This window comes from Lonchura striata, chromosome Z, assembly GCF_050655825.1.
Source record: "Lonchura striata isolate lonStrDom1 chromosome Z, ASM5065582v1, whole genome shotgun sequence".
Lineage (NCBI taxonomy): Eukaryota > Metazoa > Chordata > Aves > Passeriformes > Estrildidae > Lonchura > Lonchura striata.
In genome coordinates this window covers 76,194,794-76,222,468 of record NC_140740.1, presented here as the reverse complement: position 1 = coordinate 76,222,468, position 27,675 = coordinate 76,194,794, and the positions used below count along the sequence as shown (strand labels likewise).

General features: G+C 38.9%; 1 long non-coding RNA gene across 6 annotated transcripts in view; it reads left to right on the top strand.

Annotated features, from left to right (window-relative positions):
* Positions 1–6,388: 6,388 nt before the first annotated feature.
* LOC146763892 (uncharacterized) overlaps positions 6,389–27,675 on the top strand; it is an 83,415-nt gene continuing 62,128 nt past the window's right edge. Inside the window, exon 1 of one of the 6 annotated variants that reach the window (XR_014951264.1) lies at positions 6,389–10,033. This is a non-coding gene — a long non-coding RNA (uncharacterized LOC146763892). The remainder of the gene's footprint in view (positions 10,034–27,675) is intronic. The other 5 variants (XR_014951260.1, XR_014951265.1, XR_014951263.1 and 2 more) reach the window with 5 other exon arrangements.

Below are 27,675 nucleotides of genomic sequence, written 5' to 3'. Positions count from 1 at the left end.
TGGCTTGGGGCACTTCTACCATGGCACTATCCTGCCATGGGATTATCCTGAGCGGATTTGACTTCCAAGAAACTATATCCCTGATATGGCTTGATGAGATTGTGCAATATAAAGAGGGTGGTTGCTTCTCTAGACACTCTCACCCTGCTTTTAAGGCAATCCTAGCATTACAGTATCAGAGTTGTTTACATGGTCCCGGACACCAGCTTGTAAAAGAAAAAATATATCACATTCTGTCTTCATCATTACCTATTGATACCAGATGGAATCTTGCAGTTGTTTTGCATTAAAAAAAAAAAATAAAAAAAAAAGAGAGAGAGAGAGAGACAATTGTAGCAATTGGAAAGGTTGAAAGGCACAACCTGGCCATGAAACTTGATCATGCTGTCTTATTAAGATATTTTGCTTTCTGAATCTAAGGATTTCTTACTCTTATGCATCACTGTATACCATCCTTATGGAGATTACTTGCAAGGAGACTTAATGTTATAAAAGAATGAAACCCATTTCTAGCACCACTTTTAGGTGGACCCATTTAGTCTACCTAAGTGGGTAAGAAATAAGAAGAGCCATGTCAATGAGCTCATCCTGTTCTCCACAGACAAGTATGAGATTCTCCTTATTCTTACTTCCCTCTGAACTTTCCATCAAATATAATTTACATCTTATCAAATAATATTTACTTCTTTACTTCTCTTTAGAACTATTCTAATCTTATGGATTTCAAATTCCCTTTCCAATGCATTGCAGGTACCTAACTCTAATAGTTGGAAATGGGAGTCTGAAGAGATCTGAGTATTGGGCCACATAGTTACATGTGTATTCCTAAATTTAGATTTTTCCAAAGCATGAAAGCAAAAACCAGATAAACTGTTGAATGCAGAATCTAGCAGCTTTTTCTTTATTCTTTTTCTTTTCTTTTTCTTTTTCTTTTTCTTTTTCTTTTTCTTTTTCTTTTTCTTTTTCTTTTTCTTTTTCTCTTTTTCTTTTTCTTTTTCTTTTTCTCTTTTTCTTTTTCTTTTTCTTTTTCTTTTTCTTTTTCTTTTTCTTTTTCTTTTTCTTTTTCTTTTTCTTTTTCTTTTTCTTGTGTGCTACAGTCACTTACAGTGAATATGTGCTTTCATGCAGATGTAGCTTTTGGATGGACAAGTACTGATTCCACAGTTTGCCCAGGATATAAGGAATCAAAGTAAAACATTGGTGCTCTCAGGCAAATGTTCACAACTTTGTTTTAGTGTCTAGATTCAGAAAGGTCACATGACTTCATGTCTGCAGGAATGAAATACTATGAGGCAGAAATTGAAAGGAAATTCTCTATAATTTTTGTAGATTTTCAAAACAGTTGTAATTTTCAAAGCAGCTTTCAGTATTTGCTGCCAGCACAGAATGTTCAGGTTTGGATGTTAACTAAAGGATTAAAAAATACAAGCTCTGTGAAACTGGTCATTAACTGGTGAAGACAACTAAATGTTTACAACGCAAGGCAAAAAACATGCACTTACTTTCTACATCACTTCTTCTGCACCTTCATGCTCCTTGACATTTATTTCCCATCCCCAGGGCATTTCACTACAGCTGCACCCTGCCCTTTACAAACTGCCCTTCTTAACTACCATTGGGTGCCTTTAATAGATGTTCCAAGTCATGCTGGTTTGCAACAGCTCTGTGATGTATGCAAAAGAGGAAAAACAGGATCAGAGCCACATGTTTGTGTTTGCTTGTAGCCTAGGTAGAAATTTGAACTTAGATTTGCAGGAGGCATAGGCATTATATTCTCTATTTTTACAATTCACAGTAAGTTTCAAAAATTGTTATGGCTTAAAGCCCATAGCTGTTGTTGAATCTGTGTGTCCTTTGATAAGAAAAACCCACCCCATTGTGCTTGTACAGGTTTGAAAGAACATAAAACATAGTACCAAATGCAGTTCTTTTATGCAGGCAGGCAAAAATGCACTGCTCACTTACTGTTTTCTAAGATCTTGCAACAAATTGAGGCATGCCCTTTTGAAAAAGAACTGTTTCTAAAACAACTCTGCATGAGTTCTTGTTTAGGAGCTCAGGACACAATGTATGGTGGAACAAGACTTGCATTTTGCAAATTATTATGTATTTGATCATCTCTAGTTAATGCTGGCTGTAAAAACAGCACTGGTAGGTCAGTGAATTCTCCAGTGAAAAGCGTGGCTTGTGTGTTCCCTCACAAAAAGGCACTCCTGAGTGTCTCAGGAGGGAAGAGATGAGAGTTTCTATTCAAAGAGCAAGGCTGTTGCCCTGCCCTCCAGTCAGCTGCGTGGTAAGGAGGCATTTACTATTCCTCCTTGCCCTAGAAGGGAAGCACAGCTCCTCTAGCTAATTCTCCTCTTCCTCATAGGTCCTGCCAGTGTCAAGAGAGAAAATCTTCCATAAGTCCAAATCTGACAGTGGTTTACAGGCTATCTGAGCAGGTGTCAGAAAGCTTTGGGTCTTTCAGCAAGTGATCGCTGCTGTGCAAGGCAGCTATGAATCCCAGGGTAGATGTAACATGCAGATCAAACTACCTGGATAGCCTAGTACACAGATAAACTGCAGGACAAGTCCCAGATTCTCCTGAGTGAGGATTTATCTTGGAGATTCAGAGTTATTATTTTCCTCTCTGACTTGCTGTGCAGGATTATGAGAAGATAATGCTAACAAAGTTCAGCTACTTTTTAAAAAAAATATTTGAATGTAAATCCACAATACTTCCTACAGTACTGTTGATACAATGGTCAGAAAACAGTCATTGTACTATTATGATGAGGCCACTACTGTGTGACTATTTAATTTATAATTTCATTCTAAATATTTATTTCCAAAATCTAAGTCAAGGGTCTACAAAAGTGACAGTATTAGTTCAAAATGAAATAGGATTCGATTTGGGTGATTTTAGTCATACTTTTACACACTGAAAAAAAATCAATACAATATTCTGCATACTGTCAGGATTACAATTTAGTAGAAAAAAGTAATAATCTAGACAGCTATTATCAGTTGCCATTATGTGCACACTTGAAGTCTTCCTAACCAGTGTAATTTAAAAGTAGCTAAATTTTCAAATACTGTATTTCTATTAATTTCATTATAGAGATGTTTAATTTAAAGAAAATATGTACATAATATAAGTCTTAACACTTTTTCTTGAGTGGAAGCGAGTGCAAATGAATAGAAAGGAAACATAAGGACAAAGGCAGATTGATTCCTAAGTAGTGGATTATTGCCCTATATCTCCTACATTTGGTAAATACAGCATTTCATTAATAAGCCTAATGTAAAACTGGAAGACTCTTATATATGTGCTGATTTATTTTATATTCTTTGAATTCAGAAAACTCTTTCATTAGTAAGATTATGAGATTTGATTCAGAGCTCACTGGAGACTGAGGTTTTGTTTTTATAAAAGCAGTTCTCTGACCTATATCCATTAAAAAAATTAGGATTAAAAAATTCTAGGATTAAAAAATCGTTTCTAAATAAAAGTTAGAAGGAGTCAAAAAACTAGGGATCTGCAATACTCCTAATCCCGTTCTTTAAAGTACTCTCTCAACTCAGGAAGAGTTATTTTTATCCAGACCTACTGTATTTTCTACTTTGCCTCCTTCTCTCTGCTCACAATAAACAGTTCTTGCTGCATGAATGGAAGGAGCCCTTTAATTCCTATCTGTCATGTGGGCATTGTCTGTTTGTTGAATGAAGGAAAATAATGTGAAGCATCAACCCTCAGCTCATTCTCTTTTGGGGTCCAAGGAGGTATGTGCAACCATCAGCCTTAAGGTGTCTCTTTGAGAAAGACACCAGGCAGCTTCATACACTTCTTGATTTTCAGGTCTCTCTCCTGCAGATGGAAGTTAGCTGATTCCCCACCATTTAGTTTGGATCTTATAAATTCTAAGGTACCAGCTGTGTAACTCTGTCTCTGTATGTAACTCTGCTGTTAAAGAGCAGCAAAATTATCAGTTCATGTCAGACAAAATGCTTTGAATCATATTATTTTTCATTGACATGCATTACTCCAATTCTCTTAAAAAGTGCTTGCTCTGGAGCATGGATTTTAACTTATTATGTCAAACTTGTTTCTAAAACTAAAAGACACTGAGGTTGAGTAAATTTACATTTAAACAATTTCTATTCTGACTTATTTAATCCTTTTTTCATATGAATAGTTCAGAAGGAATAAGTTAGACAAATGGTATTTATGTTTCCTATGTTGTGCATTCCACGTTTATAGTCAAGACTCCTATGAAATTAAGTAAATGCTTTAATTCTGGCCCTTTAATTGTCACACTTGAAACAGAACACTGTGTATAAGCTAGTACTTAGCATATTTATTTATTTCTTTTTGGAAAGATGAGTAGCACATAAATGAATAAATACAGGAAAACACAAGCTACATTTTTTAAAAAAATTGTTAGGGGCATTTTACATAGGTTCAAGTATAGTTTGCTGAGATTTTTCAGCACAATTTGATAGTAAAAAGTGAAATATTAGTGAAAATATACTTTTTTTTTTCTGTTAATGAAGAGTAAAGCTGGTAGCATTTTTAACTATAGAATAAAGGTATTTTTTTATCTGTAAGTCCACATAGTGCAGCTGATCTGAGGAAAAACAATCTCCTTCAATTAAAATGACGGTGAATTTCCTATAGTATTTTTTTTTCAGTAAAGTTATAGTACATTGGGGGTCATTTAGAGTTGTTTCTATTTCTTTATTATGACAGACCTTCAGTTTTAAAGTAGACACAATACTGTATTTTCTTCCTCCAGTAACTGTACCACCATCAAAGGGATGACCAGCTGTCTTTATGATACAAAATTAATGTACACAGTTTTCTTAATCCCACAGTAGTTCAAGAGGCAAGTTTTCTCTCTATGCAAGCTCAAGATGAGAAGTACATCAGCATGAATGCTGACAAATGTAACATGTTATTGCACAAGACAAGGCCAGCACTCCTGCCTTTGTAATCCTTTCCTTCCAAGAATCCTTGCTGTATTTGTCACTGTCCCATGTCTTGCTTCTTTAGCCATTATCTTGCAGCCTTCAGAGTTATCAGACAGAAGATATTGAGTAATGTATTATTTTACTAGCCTTCCTTGCTTTTAAGAGAGAAGACGGTGACCATAGTAACCACCATACTGGGAACAAGTGTTTGTGGCAATAAGAATGTAGAGAAACACTTCCTTTCCATATTTCATCTTATAATAGAGTATCTGTTTTGTCATGCAAGATGCTGGGTAAATTTATTTTACACCCATGATGCTGAGTAAAAAAAAAAAAAAAAAGACTGGAAAATTGTAAGTAAGTGTGATGTGATTACAAAAACAAAGTTGCCTTGCAATGTTGCCTACTCAATCTCACATGCTAATATCAAAAGAAAAGAATATCCCTTGTTTACTCACATGCTTTATAATTAGTCATCAAAGAGATACTGCAGTTCTATCTATTCCCAGAGATGCATCAGGATTAGGGATTGTTCCAATATTTCAAGCATTGGCTACAAAAAAAATGGAGACTTCCTTTTTACAAGGAGTGACACAGAACAGGCAAGGTGTAATTTGTGCAAGTTACTCCTGGGGAGGTTTTAACATATGACACAAGTGGAAAATTTTTACCATGAGAACAGTCAGCCATTGATATAATTGCACCAGGGATGTGTTGGATTTCCCAATACTGAACATTTTTCAGTGGGGCAAGTTGCTGGGCTATTTTGTCTGTACTGTGCATTTGCCAAAAGTTGGACCTTGAGGTCCCCTCCAAACCTGATATATTATCTAAACAGGAAAACTTCATCCTATGCATCTGAATTTTCCTCATAAAATTCTCAGATTTTCACTTGCTCCCAAAGAAGCATTTGCTTATGGCTTGCAAATGAACATTTTCATTTAAGTGTACCATTAAATAAAATGTGCTGTGCTACAAATTAATTCTGCTATCTAGAGCCCAGTCTCCAGAGTAGCCAGGAAGCAGTCCCACATGAATCAAAGTCTGGGATACTGGCTCTAAAGACTGATCTAATAGCTTAATGTGTCTTTGCATCTGCAAGGTTGTGTTCTGAAATCTGAAGTCAGACCTTGGAAACACATGGGGAGAAGAAGTATATTCACTTTACTAATATTGGCAACGAATATTGCTGACTCTAGAAAGAAACCCCCAAAAAACAACTAGCAGGTAACAATACTCTTTTAAAAACATAAAATGATTAAACAAGTTTGCAACACCTTAGACCCTCCAGCCCTTTTTTCTTGAAGGCCAGAAAGCCAAAATTACAAATACACAATGCTAGACTACAACCCAATAAAAAAAAAGTTTGTGCATGTATCAGGGAGCAGAGGACTACCACAGAGAAGCCACACCCTGCTTCCACCTCCCCATGGGAAGCCATGGGAAGGGCAATACAGAGATCTGAGCAGTGTATGGACATCCAGCTTCCAATGAGACATGGTGGAAACACTGGCATACAAGCAGCTTTTGCAATACACTTCTCAAGATGGTTAAAAGTTCTTGGCTAAGTGGGTGTCCTCACATGGATCACCGCTAGCACACTAGGTTCTGTCCCCATCCACCCAGCTCACAAAGCAGGGGTTAAGTAATTACCTTGGTAATTAAAGCCTGATCTCTGTCTTTTCATCCTGAAAGACGAGATGAGGTCTGCTCTTGTTCGTTAATCCTGTCCCTTTTTTAGACTGCTGTACTCTGGCATGGGTAACTGCAAACTGCTGTTGGAGACATTTAGTTTTGTTAAGCGCAGAAGATGCACAAAAAACAATGACAGAAGGTGAATCACATTGACAGCCATCGCACGGAACTTCTGGGGATGGAGGGATTTTTGCCCTAATGATATCAACACCAGCAGCAGGCCTTATAGAAAAGTGTCATTTCATAAGATGTGTGATACAGACTAAAGTGACCATACAGACCAAAGAAGCTTCTGGTTGGCACCATCCCAAGAGTTGTAGCAATTCTCTGACCACCCTAACATAGCATGCCTTGAGGTGAGAAAGCCTGGGAAACCTTTGCCATGAGACTTAAGCAGAAACCATGGCAACAGTAACTACAGTTGTGCCTTATCAACATTTAACTTTGTATTCCATCTCAGTTTTAACTTTGCCAAGTCTAGAGTGACCAGCTGGCATGGGCACACATTTGCCCATCTCTTGGCTAGGTATTTTGTCTTGATTGCTTAAAAAAATTGTTTATGGAGTTACAGGTTCCCCTTTTACCTGGATGTTTCTCCATCATATTCTACAAGTTTTCTTCTACATATAATTGCAACCACAACCTACCATTCATACCGTATTTCATTATTTACTAGATCTATACAAGGACTAAGATGTTCACTGGATGAGTGATTTCTTCCTTCAAGATCTACCAATATCATACATATCCCTGCATTTTATTAATTGCTAAAAACCACAGGCAAATGGGAATCCCCCTCCCCCCCAGCACTGTGTGTGCTTTGCCTTCAAGAGATATTATAATAAAAACTAAATTCTTTGTACATATCAATAAAAAATGTTATCATGGCAGATCTGCTATGGAAAAACCCTGCTGGACAGAAAGCAATTTAGAAGAGTAAGATTATGTAAGTTCAAGAAAGATCTAATGTTATAGAGAGATGAAAGCCATACAAATAATTTGCTTTCATTACAAGTGCTTCTGTTCTACATGGTACAAATTGCCCTTTCTGCTGAAAATGTAGCTTGAGCATGAAGGCATATCCATAGAGATTAAAGGATACAGCATTACTTTCTGTGTGTACTGTCCCTGTTCTATTTTTGCATTTCATAAACAACTTTCTCATAAAATACCTGTGATTTTACAGGGCTTCATGCTGCAGGGCTCATCATCTCTCCCCCAAATTTGCATTACAACAATAGGAAGAAGGTTAGACTAAACCTCATGAAAAAAAAATCCTTCCAAGAGCTACCTCCTTGCTGGCAAGCAAACCTTGATGCTAAGCCATGTAAATTGCACAGGTACTTGTGTAAAAAATCAAACACCACCTATCAGCCCTAGCTACATATGCAACATTTTCCCAAACTAAGGTTTTACTGTCAGACCCCACAGCCTTAACCCACAGTCTTTTGCCTTGCTCTAAACAAGTACTCCAGTATAGTGTATGTTCCTCTTTCTCCATTTTCTGTATTTCCAGTTCAATCTCATTTGAGAGCCTTGCCTTTTTTGATTGACAAGGTTCCTTGTACCTCACACAAATATGATCTAATTTCTTGAAAGCTGCAGATAGATAAAAATATTGATGGCCTTGACCAGAGTCATCCTCATATTTGCAGGATCATCTTTCCTGTACTGTGGATAATGCAAATACAGTAGATCAATAGGGTAGCTTGGCTACCTGGGGCAACAGAGAACTGCAACACACTGCCTTGCAGTCATGAAAAGTCTACCAGGAGATGTGTCACATGGGCTCCACTAGAAAGTGATGGGCTGGAGTTGTTATGCAGCTTTTCCTCTACTGGCATGGGGCATTTCTTATAAGAGAGTATCTAGGTATCAGAAGAACCTAAGTTCAAAAGAGAAAGCTGTGGAGAACCTAAAAGAGCAATATTTCAAACTTTCAGATTTGGTTAGACAAACCCTAGCAAAGGTGGAAAAAACATCAGTAACAGAATAAAGTTAAGGAATGCCTTGTTTTAACTGTATGCATAGTTTCTTTAGTCAGTGATACAGGGCTGCTATTACCTTCTGTATCAACACTAGTCTAAATCTTCGATTCTCTTTCTCAGAGAATCCAAGATTGGCCTATTTAGCATAACCCTTGCAATGGGACTCTGGAACAGATCCCAAAAGCATTGAAAAATGCTTTAAATTTCTTCCCTGAAACAAATTTTCATATGACTGCTGCACGTGGAGAATGATGTCTCTTTTAAATATAATGGAACATACCAGATGCTATGGTATGTTATTGAAATTTATATTGCTAGAAGTTTCTAGTGTATTGGTCAGAGTAACATAACAAAAGCTTCTATTTATACTTTGGAGTCATTCTTTCATCAGTGTCTTAATCACCTCCTACTTTTACTCAGGGAATTTATTTTGAGGATTATGTAGGAGAACAGGAATTTTATCTGAAGGAAAAAATATGAAAGAAACCTGCAGGTTTCTGACAGCTTCATCAGAAGTGAAAGGAAAGCACAGAGAACAAGGCCAATGAAGGAAGCCCACTGCTAAAAAAGCCATTTCTATTATGTCATTGGTGAAGACAAATTTCCCACTTATTTACCACAGAAATGTATTGTATCTTGGCAGTTATCAGTCTCTTAATTAATGTTTGAGATCAAATCAACTCCTGCTCATTCTTGAATGATACAGGTACAGACAATCTCCCCTCTCAGCACCAACACCGACAAAACACCTTGCTCTGATGTGGTGGTCCATCGTGGAGAGGACAGGCTGTGGAACAGCCACACCACAGGTAACTGTATTGGACCCTGGACACTGGGATGCCAGGAGACATCCAGTCAGGTTATAGTAGAAGGGGGTGAGAAGAAAAGAATGATGTAAATTAAATTATTCCTTGTAAGGTTATGTTCTGAACCCTGCCCTCTGATTGGTTCCATATAAGGTATTGTTTCTGTTTCTCTTTCTTCATTGGTTCCCTGCTCTGAGTTATATAAATAATGTCTATATAAGGTTATGTTTGCTTTGTTGTCTTCTGGAGTAGCTCTACATAGTATACAGTTTATGTTTTGTTTGTACCCTTTTACTTTTCTTTATTAAACATTGATTTTTTGGGAACTTCAACAGTTTCTGTCCCTATTTATTTATTACAACTCTCCCAGCCGATCTGGTCCCAACGTTGCATGTGATGCAACTCTCTGAGTGTTGCTCTGTTGCTCTGAAACCGTCTGTTCGATCAGTAACACAGATGAAAATCAAGGAAGGACAGTCACATAGGAACAGCACTTGGAGGAAAAAGCACGTGAAATGTAGGCATCTGGGTAAATATACTGCCAGACAGTCCTTGCAGCACAATACCAGAAATAAACCCTAACAAAACATGGTAAGTAATAAAGTCATGAGGGTTTCTTTGTTTTGCTGACTCAGAAAGCTTTGAAAGTACCATATCACTGCACAGTCCCAAGCTTCTAGATTATTTGATTTAGTTTCATCATAATTAGTGGGTGTAATTTTTGTAGATCTTTGTAAAGCCTTAGATACTGTCCCTCACAGCATTTTCTGGGCAAGTTATCTAGCTGTGAGATGATCAGGTTCACAGTGTGCTGGATGAAGAACCAGCTGAATGTCAGAACTTCAGGGGTTTTAGTGTATAGGGCTACATCTGCCTGGTGAGCAATCACCAGTGGTGTTCCTCAGGAATTCACTAAAGGACCAGTTCTGGTCAATAAGTTTATCAATGATCTGGATGCAGGACTTGAATGCACCATTAGCAAGTCTGCCGATGATACCAAACTGAGAGGTGTTGCTGACCCTCTCAAGGCACAAGACCCTCACAGAGGGATCTGAAATAGAGTGGAGCAATGGGTAATTATCAGTGGCATGAAATTTAACAAGAACAAATATAGATTCTTCCCCTGGGATGCAGTAAAGCTGGGCAAAGTATAAGCTGGGAGAGGAGTGTGTGTAGAACAGCCCTGCAAAAGGGACCTGCTGGTTGGCAGCAGCTCAGGCTGAGCCAGCAGCGTGTGCCTGGGCAGCCAGGAGGGCAAACCCCATCCTGGGGTGCATCAGACACAGCAGCACCAGCTGGGATTGGGATCATCCTGCTGGATTCAGCCCTGGTGCAGCCTCACCCTGAGTCCTGTGTGCAGTGCTGGGCCCCACAGTCTGATCCCGTCCTGGAATGGTCCAGAGGAGGACAACAGAGCTGGTGGAAGGGCTGGAAGGCACATCCTGTGGGGAGAGGCTGAGGGCTCTGGGCTGTCTGGTTTGGAGAGAAGGAGGCTCAGGGGTGGCCTCATTGCTTTGTACAGCTCCCTGAGGAGGGGACCTGGAGAGCGAGTGCTGGTCTGTTCCTGGCATCCAGCAACATGGAATGGGAATGGCTCAAAGCTGCATCAGGGAAGGCTCAGACTGGACATCAGAAACATTTCTTTAACAAGAGGGTGGTCAAACACTGGAACATGCTTCCTTGGGAGATGACTGATATCCCAGACCTGTCAGAGTTTATAAGGCATTTGCAGAAGGCTTTTCATAACTTGCTTTTGTACAGCCCTGAATTGGTCAGTAGTGGGACTAGATGATTGTATTAGGTCCAGTCTAACAGAAATATTCTATTCTATTCTATTCTATTCTATTCTATTCTATTCTATTCTATTCTATTCTATTCTCAGTATATTTAGGGACTATTTCTAAGGATCTGAAAAGCCCACTGTCAGAGGGCTGGAATTTACTACACAGGACCCCATATACCTATCTGAAAACTTCTACATGTTCACAAGATTATGATTTAATATATCAACATTGTGCAAGATTGTCTTGAGGTTTTTTTTTAATAGGAAAAGATATCCATTCTTGCTCTTTAAAGCTAAGCAGCTTCTACCCTGGGGAAATGTTTTGAAAAGCTCTCATTGCCATTTTTTGTGACATCCAGTCTGACTATAATGGTTAGACATGGAAATATTAGTAGGTGTTGCTCCTTTTTTTTTTTTTTTCACTTAATCTTTTATCTTAAACTTCAGAAAAAGTAAAAGAAAATAAAATAACACTATATTATATCCAACATCCTATGCTGCAACCACTCTATATATTATATCCACATATAGAATGGGACCTGAATGCAAAAGCTACCTCAACAAGGCTGGGGCAGATGTGTCTGAATGTTGGCATGAGCTGTCTGTCACCAGTTAATCCTTTCCAAAGCAATATTTTGCATGCCTTAGAATAGGTGCAGAACATTAACTTCTCTAAAGGGAATCCACTGATAAAAAGAAACCACTCCAAAGCATAAAAAAGCTCAGCTACAAGAATTTAAGGCAAGCCATGCCTGTTGTCCTCAATGCCAGAAAATGGTCCCTGGCCAATTTTATGTACTACTGTAGACACAAACTAGATTTGGTTTGACAAAGTAAACCCAGCTGTTGAAACAGCTACCAAAATGGGACTGCTCTTTCCAGCATTGTCCCATTTAATCCTGATGCCCAGATCCAAGCAACAACTTTCCACAAGTCCTACAACAGGACCTCAGCAGTAGACTTTAGCTGCAGATTGTTAGCTGACAAAAGCTAACAGCTGAATATGTTCTCTACTGTCAGACAGCAGTTTGCTTTTTATATTCCAGATTGGCTAGCCTACAGCCTTGGGGAAAGTTACTGCAGGCAGTTCTGTTTATCCTCTGCATTTCACAGAGTACAGGAAAGGTTAAATGAAGAGCTCTATGTGCTGATTATTAAGGGTTACAATTGAAGACCATTTTAGACTTCTTATAGTTCTGCTCATATTCTACATATTCTGGAATAACAAATTATACAAGTAATTATTTGTCTCTGAAAATGGTGACATTTATGAAATGTAGTATGCTATTATGGTCCAGAGCTTGGTTTTGTTCATTTTTTATTGAAGGTTCTTTAAATGGCCAAGAGGCAGTAAGATAATGAAAACTGAAATGTCATGACAACATAACTTTGACATTGGCAACAGCAGCTGATGATTTTTAAGTCACAGAATACTAGAGGGGCACATTTCTATTATGTCAATCTTTCAATGTGATTGCTCTCCTCAGTAAACATGTATTTTGAGATAGTATTGTTGCTTTCTGGCTTCAGGTTGCACTCTTTCTTTATGTGCTTCATTGTAAGAGATGCTAATTGTGTTAAGAGTCTGAAAGCCGGTGGCATAAAATGCTTTAGCTGAACTGCAGATCAGGACATGCAGGTTTTTAACCAATAAATTGTGCCTCCCTTCTCATAGAAGTTTGAGGAACCTTACATGAAGTGAAACATCAAAGGTAAAAGCCTTGCTTCATTAATTATACTTCTTTAAAGTGAAAAGCATGGGAATTTTGGTTAAGTAGGATCCAGGTAACTGGATTAGTTAGCTGTAGCTGTACAAACTGGGAATTCTTGGTTTCAAGATAGAAACTTTATTGTTTATTTTGCAACTGCATCCTTCCCCTCAATATGAATCAGCCATGCCTTAGTGCACTTGATTTGTCAGTCAGTGACAATGAGACTTCTGCAGAGGCAAAAATATCAATAGATGTTTCTAAAACTATCCCCTTTTCTCATCATCAGTATGCATTGTTCGGTTCAGGATCTTCCATGGCAATTCTGCTCTCATAGCTGTCATTGCATCTCTAACTGTGGGCAGCTGACAAGGTCATATAATCCAGTCTTCCTTAAGAAAATTAATATCATAAATAAGATATAGTATGTGACATTCTACCTACAGATTTTTTCTTAATATCCTTAGGGTTCTAATAATCTTTATTATTATTTTGCTGGTTCCTAGCTGATATATAATTCTTGTTTATCTCAAAACCATAAAAATCTGTTTCCGTATTTCATAATGATTCCTAAGAACTTCAGAGAAATTAGAAATTCCTATTACAGTTTAACCTAAATACATAACACACACACTTGCATGGCACAGCTGCTTTCCAAGAACACTTGTGTATTTTACTCACAATGATCTCTATAAGTAGATTTCTTAGTGCATGGATTACTGGAAATGGACATGTTCTTACACTGGAAATTAAAAAACCAGTATCCTCTTTGTTCAGAAACAACCTTGAGAAACAAATCTTGGGTAAAGATCATTTAGCATTACTGAAATTGTTTCACTAAGGTTTTCGTTGATGATCTATGTTGACAAATGAATTTTTGTAGCATTTTCCACTTCCACTTGGACAGTCTAGTGGTATAGGGTAAGGTAAAGATACTGTTCTTCACTTTTTGCAAAAAAGAGTGCAGGATGATGTCAGTGCTCCTCTCTTCAGAAAGGTAGCTCTATTACTTCCTCAAGTACTGATTTTCCTCCAAACCAGAACAGACTTCTCTGTTAAATGATCTTAATTGTGGAAGTAAAGGTGCTTTTCTTTACTCCCCTAAAAAGCATTTCAGACTGCTGCATGCATCCAGTTCAAGCTTCCTTCTGCTACTAAATACACTGCCAGGTATCATGTATTTCAGGGTAGGGAATAGAAGTAAGAATGACTAAAACTCTTTAAGCAAGAAGGAGAGGGAAAATTACAAACTATGACTCAAGGTAATATTTTCTATGGAACTTGGTGGGTGAAGGAAGTCTGTTGTCTGTGGTAAAGATGCGAAATAAGTCCTTATATTTTAATGTCTGAAGCTAGATCAGGGTTGTTTTATTTTTTTTAACCAGTGAAAAACACAGATTTCCATCAAAAATATCCCTTGCATAGATATATATATATGAAAGTGTCCAAAAACTAGTATTTTCAGAGTTTAATACAAAAATTGAATTATTTCATGGAAATCAATATTTAATTTAACATATAACATTGCTCTAATGACAATATTTGGGAAAACCTTTAATCCACTCTACTCAGCACAAAAAAAGCCCAGGACTATCTGCACAGACTTCTGGAGAAAGATCTTCAAGCTATGCTGAAAACAACAACTTGTCAGAAGCCTAAAAATATCTCATGATATTTTTCTGCCTTAGGTTGTCAAGAAACTTGCTATTATGACTGTCTCTTTGTCACATTAAGCAGGTAAATCATGGAAAGAAGAAAATTCTCTTAAAAACATGAGTTCTATTAAAAAAAAAATCTAATTTACATAAATACTAAGCAGCCGTCTTAGAATAATGAAGAAACAACTTGGATGCTTAGTGCAAAGAACCATTTTCTCTGAATCCCAGACATATGGATGCATTTAAGCATCATGTTTCATGTAAGACATTCTGCTTCAGGCTAAGCTCCCTTATTCTTCACCAGTCCTGCTCGATTCCTGCCCTTTCATATGCTGCTCTGCCACCCACTGGCCTCTCTATTCCTGACAGTCTAGTGCAAGAAAAAACCGATTTTCCAATATATCTCAAACTGATTATTTGAAGCAGACCCACCTGAACCATCTTGACAGCAAATGAAGCATTATTTCAACGTGGGACTTGTACTTGTCCAAAATAAAGAAGTTTGTCTAAATGAAGTGTTGCTAAGGAGTGGGACATAGGCCATCTAGCATTCCAGACTGCCTGGGTCACACCTATCCTGGGTTCCACTGGGATACTGAACTTTCCATGCACTTTGACTCTTACGTAACAGTGATGAGTAATTTCTGCTGGCATTAAAAGGGAAATACGAATGACCCATGCCTCAGAAGGCTAAGACCAGTAAGTATTTAATTGTGGATTGAACACTTAGCTATCTAAAGTGAGGCTACATACTCTAAAATCAAAAGTTAAGAGTTGGGAGGCCTTGAGTTCTACTCACCTGCCTATATGAGTAAATACCAAATGTGGGAAGAGGAATTCCCACATACTGGAAAGGACTCTCTTGCCTTGCAGTTTCTCTGTTAATGTCTTATGGCAGTGCTTTGCATGTTAAATAAAGACCATGTTACTTGTTCATGGGAGCACTAATAAAGCTTATTGCACCTCTAGATCCTCACAAGTTATTTGTATGTTTTGAAAACTAAACTGATACTACTGAAACAGAACTATTATGCATTTAAAATGTTTTGAAAAGCTTTTAGAGTTTTACAGAAAAATGTAAAATCTCTCCCCAGTATTAGAAATGATTATCAGATTGTTAACAGTTTCTGTGAAACAGTTTACCTGTGAAAGAACATGATACTCACTGATTTTTTATTTAATACAAGGCATAAATATGATACCCATATTTTGATTTTCACGTGAAAGCACAGCTTTTTGTAAATGACAGCCAATATTATGCTATGATTAATGGAACCCCATTCTGTAGCACATATCCAGATAACTAATTGATACCAGATACTCATACTGCCCTACCACTTAAGCAAGAATGCTCGCTCCTGAATTCATGTCCTGATCATTAGAAGAACAGTACTCTTAAATAGCATCAAAAGTGATGCTTCTCTTGTCTTGTTAGATTGTGTATCCTTTGAAGCTACTTTGCCAAAGTACATGTCCCCACATCTGGCTTACACTTCTGCTTTCATTAATGAAGCATGGTAAGCATTAGGATGCAGTTACCCAGCCAACTTTACAGCACAGAGAGCAGAATAGTTACAGTTTCTATAGTCACCAAATTGACCCTTATTTTAAGTGGCTTTAATTCTCCAGGGCTAAAAGACAGCTCTGTGTTTTCCTCTTGTAATAATGAAGAACATGTTCCTTTTAATGATGGTCATACTAGACATTCTCTCAACCATTGTTACTTGGAAGCAATTACTTTAAATCAGTTTCCATGAAATAGAGTGAAAGAAAGACAAAGATCAAGATGTAACACTGATACCATGAACAAACTACTGATGAACACAGAACAAAGGAGGTGGGAAAAAAATGTAATTCTCAATTAAAATGTATTAACAGTCATGAGACCACAGAAGCACCATCAACTACCACCAACTGAGGGATCAAGGTGGACTGAGAGCCCTTGCACGTTAGAAGTAGAGGCCCATCTGAGTGTCAGGACTGCAGCTGTGACCTGCTTATCAGGAGCGGGAAGAGACCTGTATACCATCCACTGTCATTGATCAGAGCACACAGCAATTCAGAAACAGGATCGCCTTAGTTTCTGAAGTATTATTCAGCATGTAGGCTCTGTAGCTAACGTCTACCAAAACATGACACATATAACAGGGCATAATCACTTTTCAACAGGCCAAAAGCAGATTTCTGCTAGCACATCTGAGGCAAAGGTAAGACACTGAAATACAGGGATTTTACTACAACAAACCAAAACCAGGGAGAAATATATCAGATATTAAGAGAAACAGATTGGCAAAATTTGTGAAATTTATCTTCACTGACCCCTGATCCAAGCAGCACCCTTATTAGCTCATTTGCATTGAGTGCTTATCTTATTGTTACCTAGCTAGCCTTAAAAGTTATGTAAATCACCACAGAGCTGTAACAAAATTTCATTGGGTGTTAATTAAGTTTACTTCATGGGAATTTTGCTTCAGTACAGAAGCAAGAGAATCAGACTCACAGGTTTTGGTGATTACCTGTGCTGAAGTGCTTGCTCCACAGACCCACACTAAGGTACCATATGTAGTATTCTGCTGACCCCTTGGAATCAGCTATTCAGCAGAATAAAATATTGTGTTATGTTTTGTTATTCTATGTTTAATATACTTTAATATAATTTTAGTATACTAGCTTTAGTATACTAGCTATTACTTTCATGTAAGACAATGTTTTAGTTGTCACAAAACTGGGAGAAGTTCAGCCACAACTGGGGACCCTGATCCCCATTTTGCCCTGCCTGGGAAAATGTCCTGTTGGACAGGTCAAGAAGTGGTGACTGGGCTTAATAAGTGACTGGGTCAATAAGAGATTTGGGCTTATTGTCAGCCACAAACAATTGCTCTTCAGATCTCAATCATGTGGGTGTAGTGAACCACCTACTGATGTTTGTTCCGTGTTGGAGGGAAGCAGGGCTTTTGTTTGATCTTGACAATGGACTTACAGTTGTTCTCCTATCTCTACCTATGACTGATCTCACTTGTGTTAGACTGAGCTCCAGAGTGTCTATGAAAGAGAAAAAACCCTAAATTTCAGTATTTCTGTTATCTCCAGACATAATTTCTCTTAGCTATCTTCAGGTCCACAATCAATTTGTCTTTTTAGCTCAGATTATTTATTCCCAGTTTGGGGAAAAAGCTGTCAGAGATATTTTTTTAACAAGCATCATGCCTGCCCATATCACCCTGCCAGTAATTGTAAATCTGGATTGTTTTCTGTGTGTGTCAGGCAAAAGTGAAAAGAAATAAATTAGAGGTATTATAGTAGCTGAGATCACAGATTTTGAAAGAAGCTGTTTGGTGCATTATTTTAGATTCACATTTATTAAAAATAGCTATCAAAGTTTTATGTCAATCTGTTAGCACAATGTTCAATTTCTCTTTCTCCTCAGCAAGGTTGCCTGGAAACAGGGAAATAGTCTGAGAAATCTTCTGAAAGTGTTGTAACACTGGAGAAATTAATATGGCCACTTTGGTTTTATGGAGAGATTTAGAACCTCTGAGATTAAAAACAAAAACCAAAAACAAACAGCCAGCTTGTAGTGATCTTAAATACACATGGGCAACTAGCAATTTGGAGGCAAGTCTTGGTTCACCCTTGTTCATCTGTCACTTTTTTCACATCTGTCCATCTTTTTTCACCTTTGTTTTTCTGCCACTTTCACAATTCTGGTGTATACTGGTGTCTCTCCTGGTACAAGTAATAATCACATTCAAGCCAGAGTTCATCATGTAACATGCGAACTTAGGGCTGACTGGCTTCATAGGGAGAAATAAAAGCAAATTATTTGTAGCCACAAACCATGAAATTGCAGCATGAGGTACAGCAAGACCACAGAATTCTCTGTACTTGGAAGATTAAGAGAAGTCTTATGGCCAGAGTAGCTGATTCAAGTGATGCTGCTGAAGAGACACACACCCAGCTTTGCTGTCAGTTCATATACTCTTTCATGTCATGCACAGCTGATACGGGCAAGTAGGCAATGACAGGCAGCAACAGAGCGATGACTGGGGTCAGTTATATTAACTGATCAAAGGGAGAGATGATCATGTGGGGTTTTTTAGAAAGAGTTTCAAACTGTGAGTCTCTCATTTGTCTGTGTTGATGAAAAATGGCCTTCAGGGAACACTTACAAAACATAAGCAAAAGTCACTGCAAAGAACTTCTTGAGAAATACAGCTGGTCTGCAGGATTTTTTTCTAATGCCAGAGATTTACCAAAACTTTCATTTTTTTCATTATTGGTTTATAAAGAGGTTAAATAATCCAATACACCCTTAATTATATGAAAAAACATACTCACAGAGGTTATTCCCCTGAAGTTCTTGGAACTTTGTATGGGTTTAAATGTCCTGCTTGATCAGGCTCCACAAGTTTTTAACAGCTGCATCTTGGCACAGGTGACTCTGCTCCACACCACCCCCACTCCCTCCAGTTGTGCTCTTCTATCTTCTACATTTCTCAGCATCTTGCCTCTGTAGACACTAGAAAGCCAAAAAAAAAAAAAAAAAAAAAAAAAGCTGAACTATAAATATGCTGAATATTAAACCATGAATGCAACAAGCAGAGGTGGATGGAAAATATTTCAGCGGGATCAGTTGCAGTCCAGTCAGGACTTCAGGCAGATGCAGGCAGAGCAAAAAAAGAATAGCAGGAGGAGAAGACAGTGCCTGCTGAAAGAGCAGGGTGAACAGTTTATATTGAATAATCAATATGCTGTGCCTCACTATTCTCATTCTTCACAGGTTATCTGTCAGCAGGCTCATTACTGTCCTTTTAATTTTCTGAGGTGAAAAAAGATCCAGCTTGATTTCCATCAGTCATGTTTTTTGCCATCAGTAGGGACAAGAGGGTACTCAGGATGCAGATTCATGCTCATTGCTTTTGACCATATACACATGCCTGTTTTCTGTCTCCTTGTATGGAGAGTGACATTCTTCATAACCTGGTCCAGTCACAACTAAATTTACTCCAGAATTACCACTGACTTGATATGAAACATCCTGCAGTCATATGCTCAAATCAAATCAGTGCAGCATGGGCATATTCATACCAAAACTAAAAACAAAGCCTCAGAGAAGAGTTTGTACTCCACATATATGAATTTTCCTGTCCAAAAGGTTATTTGCACATGGAGGACGTGACAATAACATGAGTAGGTAAAGTCCTGTTCTTATTTATACCTGAGAAAGAGAAGTGTAATTCATTTGTATCCTAACAGTTGTTGCATTTTATATATTTAACAACAAAATTTAACTCAAGGCAGGAGGGCCAAAAGTCAATACCAAGCAACTTTTGAATTTTGTGGCCTTCAGCTAGAGCTATAGTGACTCAAATAATGTAATATGCAATTTCAATAACCCTACAGGGATGCCGTTCATGAGTAAATGCAAATTATGGTGAACTTATGCATCCCTGGAGATTTACTGAAAGAGAACACAGAGATGATTGGCTTTGGAATGAATGAAAACTGCAGTACTCACTGTGCTGTACCCACATTAGCTTCTGTGAGCAAGACATGAAGAATGATGGCAACAGAAAGAAGAGAATTGTTCTCAGGAGGGTTCCAAAAGAGCTGCTCCACGGGTGAACGCTCGTCAGAGAAGCTGGGGTATCTCCAGGGCAACTTGTTTCTATGACGCTCATGCCACAAGCTTAAGGTATTGACCCGTACAACCCTATAGATGTAGGCCTCGGATTTCAGCAGTCATTCAATATAGTCTCTGCCTGCACATTGCTGAAGAACTGTTTTCAAGAGCAGTTAATTCATGGAGAAAACTCAGCAGCTCTAATATGGATATCAGCATATGCCCTCAGATAGATGCAGCCTCTTCTCCAATGATGCAGATGTTTATCTGCTAAGCTGCTCAAGGATACAGGGGAAATTTTAAGCATAAGCAGAACAAGAAACAGTCATCAGGAAATGATTGTCAGAAGAAAACCACATGGATTAGAATGTGCAGGTTTTTCAGGAAAATTAATGGTAAATGGTATGTAATATATAATTTATCAATGCAAGGATCACTCTGAATCATTTTCTTAATAACTAGTATAATATTAATGCTAGTACTTCAGGAGGCTGGGGGTTATGTGTGTGAATTGCAATCCCATTCACCTGAGTTCTATCTCACTCCTGATCACCTACTACCTCTAATGACCACTTTCTGTAGTCTGCTTTGTTGCTCAAGGCTGGTGGGAGGGTGTGCCACAGTTTTACTCTCTGAAAGCTCCATTCACCTCACTCAAGTGTTATTACACTTGAAAACAGACTAGTGCAAATTAATTTGAGACAGAGACAAGTGAAGTGGCTACAAAGTAAAACAGTGTCTTTTCTGTAGTGCCTTGTCTTTGTTGTGTTCCACAAGATGGTCACCCACAAAAGAGGCCTTTCAGAGGGGCACTCCTAACTGTTCAAGCAAAAGGCTTTATTCAGATGGATCTTTAATTAGAGGCTGTAAGAAATGGTGGTGTGGAAAGTAGCACAGAATGCACTTGGGGTTATAACACTGAAAGCAAAGGAGGAACTTGAACATTGTGGCAAGACAACAGAAGAGGGATATGGGTCAGAAATTGCAGATGAGTTTTTGAGATGACTTGGCTGAGCCATTCATTGAAACTGATCTTTATACAGCCTACTTGAGATTTCTAGCCCAGGCAATGCAAGTTCCATGCTAACAGGAAGTGGTTTTCTGGTTTGCCTTGCCACTTGCACGTGGCACAACAGGTGCTTTGTGAATGGCTAAGAGTACCTAAACTTTAATAGCAACATTAAGTTCAGTAAATCTGTAACTTAGATGATGTCTATGACCTTACCATAGATTTTCATGTTTGGTTAGTCACATGGCTTTTGCCTACACGATGAACAAACTAAATAGTCTGAAACTCTCTGGGAAGAAAAAAAAAATCTTATACATAAAGGTGAGTTTCACTGACTTATTAGCCCTCCTGCCTTAGATACCCGAGAACAACTAGCCATTGCATTTAGAGTAATTACACTTGGCCTGGTCAATGAAAAATTGCTTGCCTACATAAAGAAGCCCAAATTGAAAATCCATTTATTTCAGAAGTGTATGGGAGGACTTCTCCTTCATTGTGTTTTACATTCCTTTCCAAATATCAATTGAACATATTGTTGTATTACAACAAATCTGCAAAACTAAAAATTTTTCCTTTTTGAATAGTCCATTTCATGGAAGGAGGAGGAGGGAAATAGCCTCTTATGACATTTGCAGAATTTCCTTGTGTCTTCATCCTGAACAGAATTATTCTTGCTCTGATGCTGAACAGGAAAGAGTGCAAAGCAGATCTCAAAAAGAACCTGAAGGCTGATTGACACGGAGAAATTCAGAAAGCTGCTACGTCCCCCTACTCTCCTCCTGCTTCCCGTTTTATTAAGAAACTATGAAAACTGGGAGGAACGCCAAACATGACATCAGCACAATGGAAAACGTGCTGCCCTCCTCAGGCCACCTGCCGTGAGGAGCTCACTGCTGCCTTCAGGCCAGGCACCAACGCCGGAGAGGCGCCACTAGAAGGAATACACTAGAAGGAATAACACTCTTTAATTTTAACACCCAAGCCGGGACTCGGGAGCAGCCCGGGTGCCGCGCCGCTCCCCGTGAGGGCAGCGCGAGGGCGCAGCGCCTGCCCCGGCTCCGAGCATGGCGGCGGGCGGGCTGCGAGCAGGCACCGAGCCGTGCCGGCACGGCCCTCGCAGGCCTTCCTGACGGGTTTAAACTGCGCTGCCGGGAGGAGGGAGCTGAGGGATTACTGTGCAGCTGACGAGCCCCAGCCCCAGGCGAAGGGCTCCGGGGGAGAAGGGAGAAGAGGGGGACTCACAGCCTTCACAACCCTCGCAGCCCTCACTGCCCTCCCTCCCCTCTCTTCGCTCCGCCCCGCGCACGCCAGAGCCAGCTGGGGAGACTCGTTTGTGTCGGGGAAAAAATTTAAACAAAGTACCGGGCTGGTGGGTTTTTCCGGTGAGGTTTGTTGTTGTTGTTTTGGTTTTGAGTTGGTTTTTTTTTTTTTTTTTTTTTCTTTTCCCGTTTCCTTCAGAATTACAGACAGACACTAATAGGCCATGTATGATCTAATGGTAGAGTAGCTTTTCCTTCCTGTCATTTTTGCCTATGATCTTGGGGGCCCAGGAGATAATCACTCCTTAAATAATACATGACTATACCCTGCACTTGGTTGACACCCAGAATTTAGGCATGCTCAAGAACAATTATTTTTGCACTGGTTTCTCAAGGTGCTCAAGCCTGACTGATGACCAGTGACAGGAACTGAGGGAATGGCCTGAAGCTGTGTCAGGGGAGGTTTAGTTGGGTATTAAGAAAGGATTTTTCACCCAGAGAGTGGTTGGGCACTGGAATAGGCTCCCCAGGGTATTGATCAGAGCACCAGTGTGACAGAGCTCAAGAAGCATTTGGACAATGCTCTCAGCACACGGTGTGACTCTTGGGGATGGTGCTCTGTGCAGTGCCGGGAATAATTAGATGCTACTTGCAGGTCCTTTCCAACTCAGCATATTCTATCATTCTGTGAAGTCAGGTTGAGCATTGCACAGGTGCTTGTTTACAAAAGCAAACCCTGTACCCTGTAACAACTGTAGTCACTTTTTTTTTTTTTTTTTTTTTTTTTTTTTTTTTTTTTCTTTTGGTGCAAAATATACCATGGGATGCACAGAGACTGTGTGTCAAGTCAGCACACAGCCTTGCACTCATTTTGGATGGATTCACTACTTAAACACTACTTAAAGCTGCTGTAGCTAGAGATGGGGAAGTAGGAAATATTTCTTATGTATCATTAAGCTCCATCAGGTGGAATTACTGGCTGACATCTGTTCAACTCTATCTTGAGTCCAGACAGCTGGCTGTCAGGCTGAAGTATCCAATGTGGGAGACAGTCTCAATAGAAAATTTTGTAGTTCTTTATGTTCACAGAAACACAGAATAAAGTGGAAGGGACCCACAAGGATCATTGAATATAACTGGCCCTACACAGGACGAGCACCAGGAGTCACACCGTTTGCTTGAGAACACTCGGTGCTGTGACCACTTCCCTGGGGATCCTGATCCAATGGCCAACCACCCTCTGGCTGCAGAACCATTCTCTGATGTCCAGCCTGATGTCCAACCTCCCCTGATACAACTTTAGGCCATTGCCTCAAGTCCTGTCACTGATCACCACAGAGAAGAGATCAATCCCTTCTCTTCCCCTCACAAGGAAGTTGCAATTGCAGTGAGGTCTGTCCTCACTCTCCTGCAGGCTGAAGACCAAGTGATTGTACCTGCTTCTTGTACATCTTCCCCTTAAGGCCCTTTTACCTTAAATTAGTAATTGTTTTTAATATCTTTCTCACGTTGTGACACTCAAAACTGCCCCCAGCACTCAAGGTGATGCCACCCCAGCTCAGAGCAGAGCAGGACAATCCCCTCCCTTGCTTGGCCGGTGATGCTGCGCCTGACGTCCCCCCAGGACAGGGTTGGCCCTCCTGGCTGCCAGGGCACTGCTGACTTGTGACCAGGACCCTCAGGTGCCTTTCCATGGCACTGCTTACAGCATCTCATTCCCAGTCTGTTCATACATCCAGGGCTGCCCCATCCCAGATCCTGTACCTGGCACTTTCCCCTGTTGAGCTTCATATGGTTGGTAATTTCCCAGGCTCCCTTAATTTGGTGAGGTCTCTCTGCAGGACCTCCTGCCCTCAAGGGAGTCAACATCTCCTCCTAGTTTTGAATCATCACAGTATTTTAGTATCCCTTTTGTATCATCTTAGAACTTAGTATCCCTTCCAGTGCTTTGTGCAGGATATTGAAGAGCATGGGTTGATGGAGCTCTATGGTCCACTATAGTTTAGTCCCCTGGTTTCAGCCCTGATCTCTTCCCAGACCTGGAAACAAAGCTTCTTTTAGCTCACTATTTTGCAGACACAGGGAATTCACTTGAAGATTGGCTTAAGTATTTGAATTTGCTGATATCCTAATGTACTTTGATCTGCCTTTCATGGATTCTGCTGCAGCTACCACTAATGAGAAGCTTCAGGTGTAAATCTAGGATGGGATTCTGAGTAAAGTTTTCATTTTGGTACAGTGTAAGGCATCTGTTATGAATTCAGCACATGCAACCTCTTTGAAAGAAATTATGGGAAAAGGCATCTGTTATGAATTCAGCACATGCAACCTCTCTGAAAGAAATTATTGGAAATAAGTAGAAGGCATGCCACATACATGACCTGAGGAAGCCAACTTATACTCTAGATTACATTGCTGTGAATATAAGGTAGTTAATTAAATTCTAGTGATGCCAGCTAGAACAGTCATGCCACTGCAACAGTAATAAGTATATACACATATATATACATACATACACACACATCTATACATATATACACATAAATTTATATATATACATATATATATACATACATATATATATACACATACATATATACACATACATCATACATATATACATATATACATATATACATATATACATATATACATATATACACATATACACATATACACATATACACATATACACATATACACATATACACATATATACATTATACATATACACATATACACATATACACATATACACATATACACATATACACATATACACATATACACATATATACATATATACATATATACATTTGCATTTTGCTTTAGTGTGATTGATCTAGGGCTTGGAAAGGCAACATGTGAGTTTACAGAACATTCACTGTTAATCCACAGAGTGGTGCTGTTGGCATATTCTGGAGGCACTGCAGCAGAAAGCAAAATACAGATGTTTCTTTAGAATTGTTTAATTTAGCTAAACTTTCGTCCAGGTGGCATTGTAACCAAGGACAGAATTTAAGCAAAATACATTTATTTTCCAGGCATTCAGCCTTTCTGAACAATAAGGGTTCTATTCCAATTGCAATTCCATGTATCCAGATTAGTTTTTGTGTTTTCAGGCAGGTTCATATCATGTTATTGTTGTTTATAAGTGAAAGCTAGTGTTCTTTGGCCCAGTGCAGGACTGAAGAGGACTTTCTGTTGTTGTCATATCTTTTGTCTTCAGTGTATGAAGAAGTGTGACCTTAGGGTTTTAGCTGTGGACTCTGCTGTCTGGAAAGGCTTCCGTCAGAGTGAGACTCTGCATACTTGGGGAGCCAAGTGGGGGAGCCAGGGTAACACCTCTTGCTCACCAGCTGCATGTGTGATAGTTACTAGTGTTCTCTACTTCATGACTGTGAAGAAACACAGTCTTGGGTCAAATTTCTCTACATCATGCCACCACATTCTTTTGTCCAAATTCCGCCATGCCAGTTTAACTCTCTGAGAAGAAAAGAATATTTCGGTTCTGATGCCCATAAACTCCTGGCCTTTCTGAAGCAATTACCAGTAAATCCTGTTTATACCATTCTGCACCACACTAATAAATTACTCTTGCTTCTTTAAAATTTACTGCTGTATTTGTTATTGCGGAGAACTAGGCTACCTTTACCTGAATGACTTACCAGCTGCAAATTCACAGAATCAAGTTCTTTATATCTTGTCTGTTAATCAGCCCACACAGGCCTTTCTGCCCTTTCCTGCATTCTCTTTTCAGTCTGCTTTGACACCTTGCCTGTTAAGGAGGGAAGTAACTGCTGTTTCACAAAACAGTATGTCTTGATTTTTCTTGGGTGTCACTGCATAATCTGGCTTGAATCTCCCCTAATTACACAACCGTAGTGTAAGTCCAGACTTTTTTGTCATAATTATGAAGTAGAATTTCATGCAGTTTGGATTTGAGATCTTAGTTGATGTGGCCAGTTCTATGAGAATCACACTGACCTGCTTTTTGACCAGTGCTCTCCCAGCTGGCTTAAAATGTTTACAAGATATTTGTGTGAATGTATTCTGAGGAACACTTGATATATTTTATCAAAAATTTAATTGCTATTCCAGAATGGGTAAAAGATTTCTAATGGTTTACAAATCTATGCAAGTTGAAGCAAGAAAACTAGATCTCCTGAGGACAGAGTTAACCCTTGTTTGAGAAATTTGGAGCAAATTCTGTGCAGATAGTCTATATTTCTTTGCAGGGAAAATGCCTATTTTATATCTGTGAGAAAGATTATTATGTATTAAGGCTGCACAGAGAATACTGCAAAACACTGATGAAAATAGAACACATTGTCAGTGGAACAATTCCTTAAGGTGGACCATGAGTCTGGTGATTTCTTATCTCTGCATCAGCATATACAAGGTCTAATTTCATAAAACCTGTCATTTTTTCTTTGCTTAAACTTATTTTGAGATATACTTCAGTATATAACTCTTCACTGTTTTGCTTATATATTGTAAATTGTGTATCACAAATTTCATTAAAATACACAAACTTTGCCAGTGGCAAGTTGTGAAAAATCTTTATTTGAAAGAGTAGTTTCTTTAGCTATGTCATACTTCAAATAGGACTGTCACTGTTCTCTGAGATGCTGTTTTCAGTTGTCAGAAAGTTCACATCTTGAGGAGGAAAAATATTCAGTGTATGTATCTTGTTGGGGCTGATATGTATCTAAAGTTTAAGCTCAAGTCAGATTGCCTTTTCTGGGAATATGTACAGGAGAATAAACATTCTTCATTGTTATTGAGAAGACCTGCGTGCTTTCTAGAAAAGTTCTTGTTGTAGCAGGTAGATTGCTCTTTTACCAGATGGTGTTATCTCTAACCTTGGTCTGGTCAGGCTGTATCTTTGAAAAAAATTCATTTGTTCTTGCTCAATAAAATCTTTTTTTGGAGCCCGGAGCTAAATTTTGCCTAGAGATCTCTTCTTGCACAGGGGATTCTGTATCCTCTGTCACACCTTTCCAGCTGCCCATACTGTATTCCAGGATGAGTGCCACAGAAACAGCAAGAGTATATTTACTTGCAAGATGAGCATTTTCAATACTTGCCCTCACTGGGTTTGTAGAGGGCCTGTTCCAGATTAGATGCTAGAACAGATAGTCAGGATAGCTCTCATCACTATCAGGGCAAAGCAGCATAAGGACCTTGTT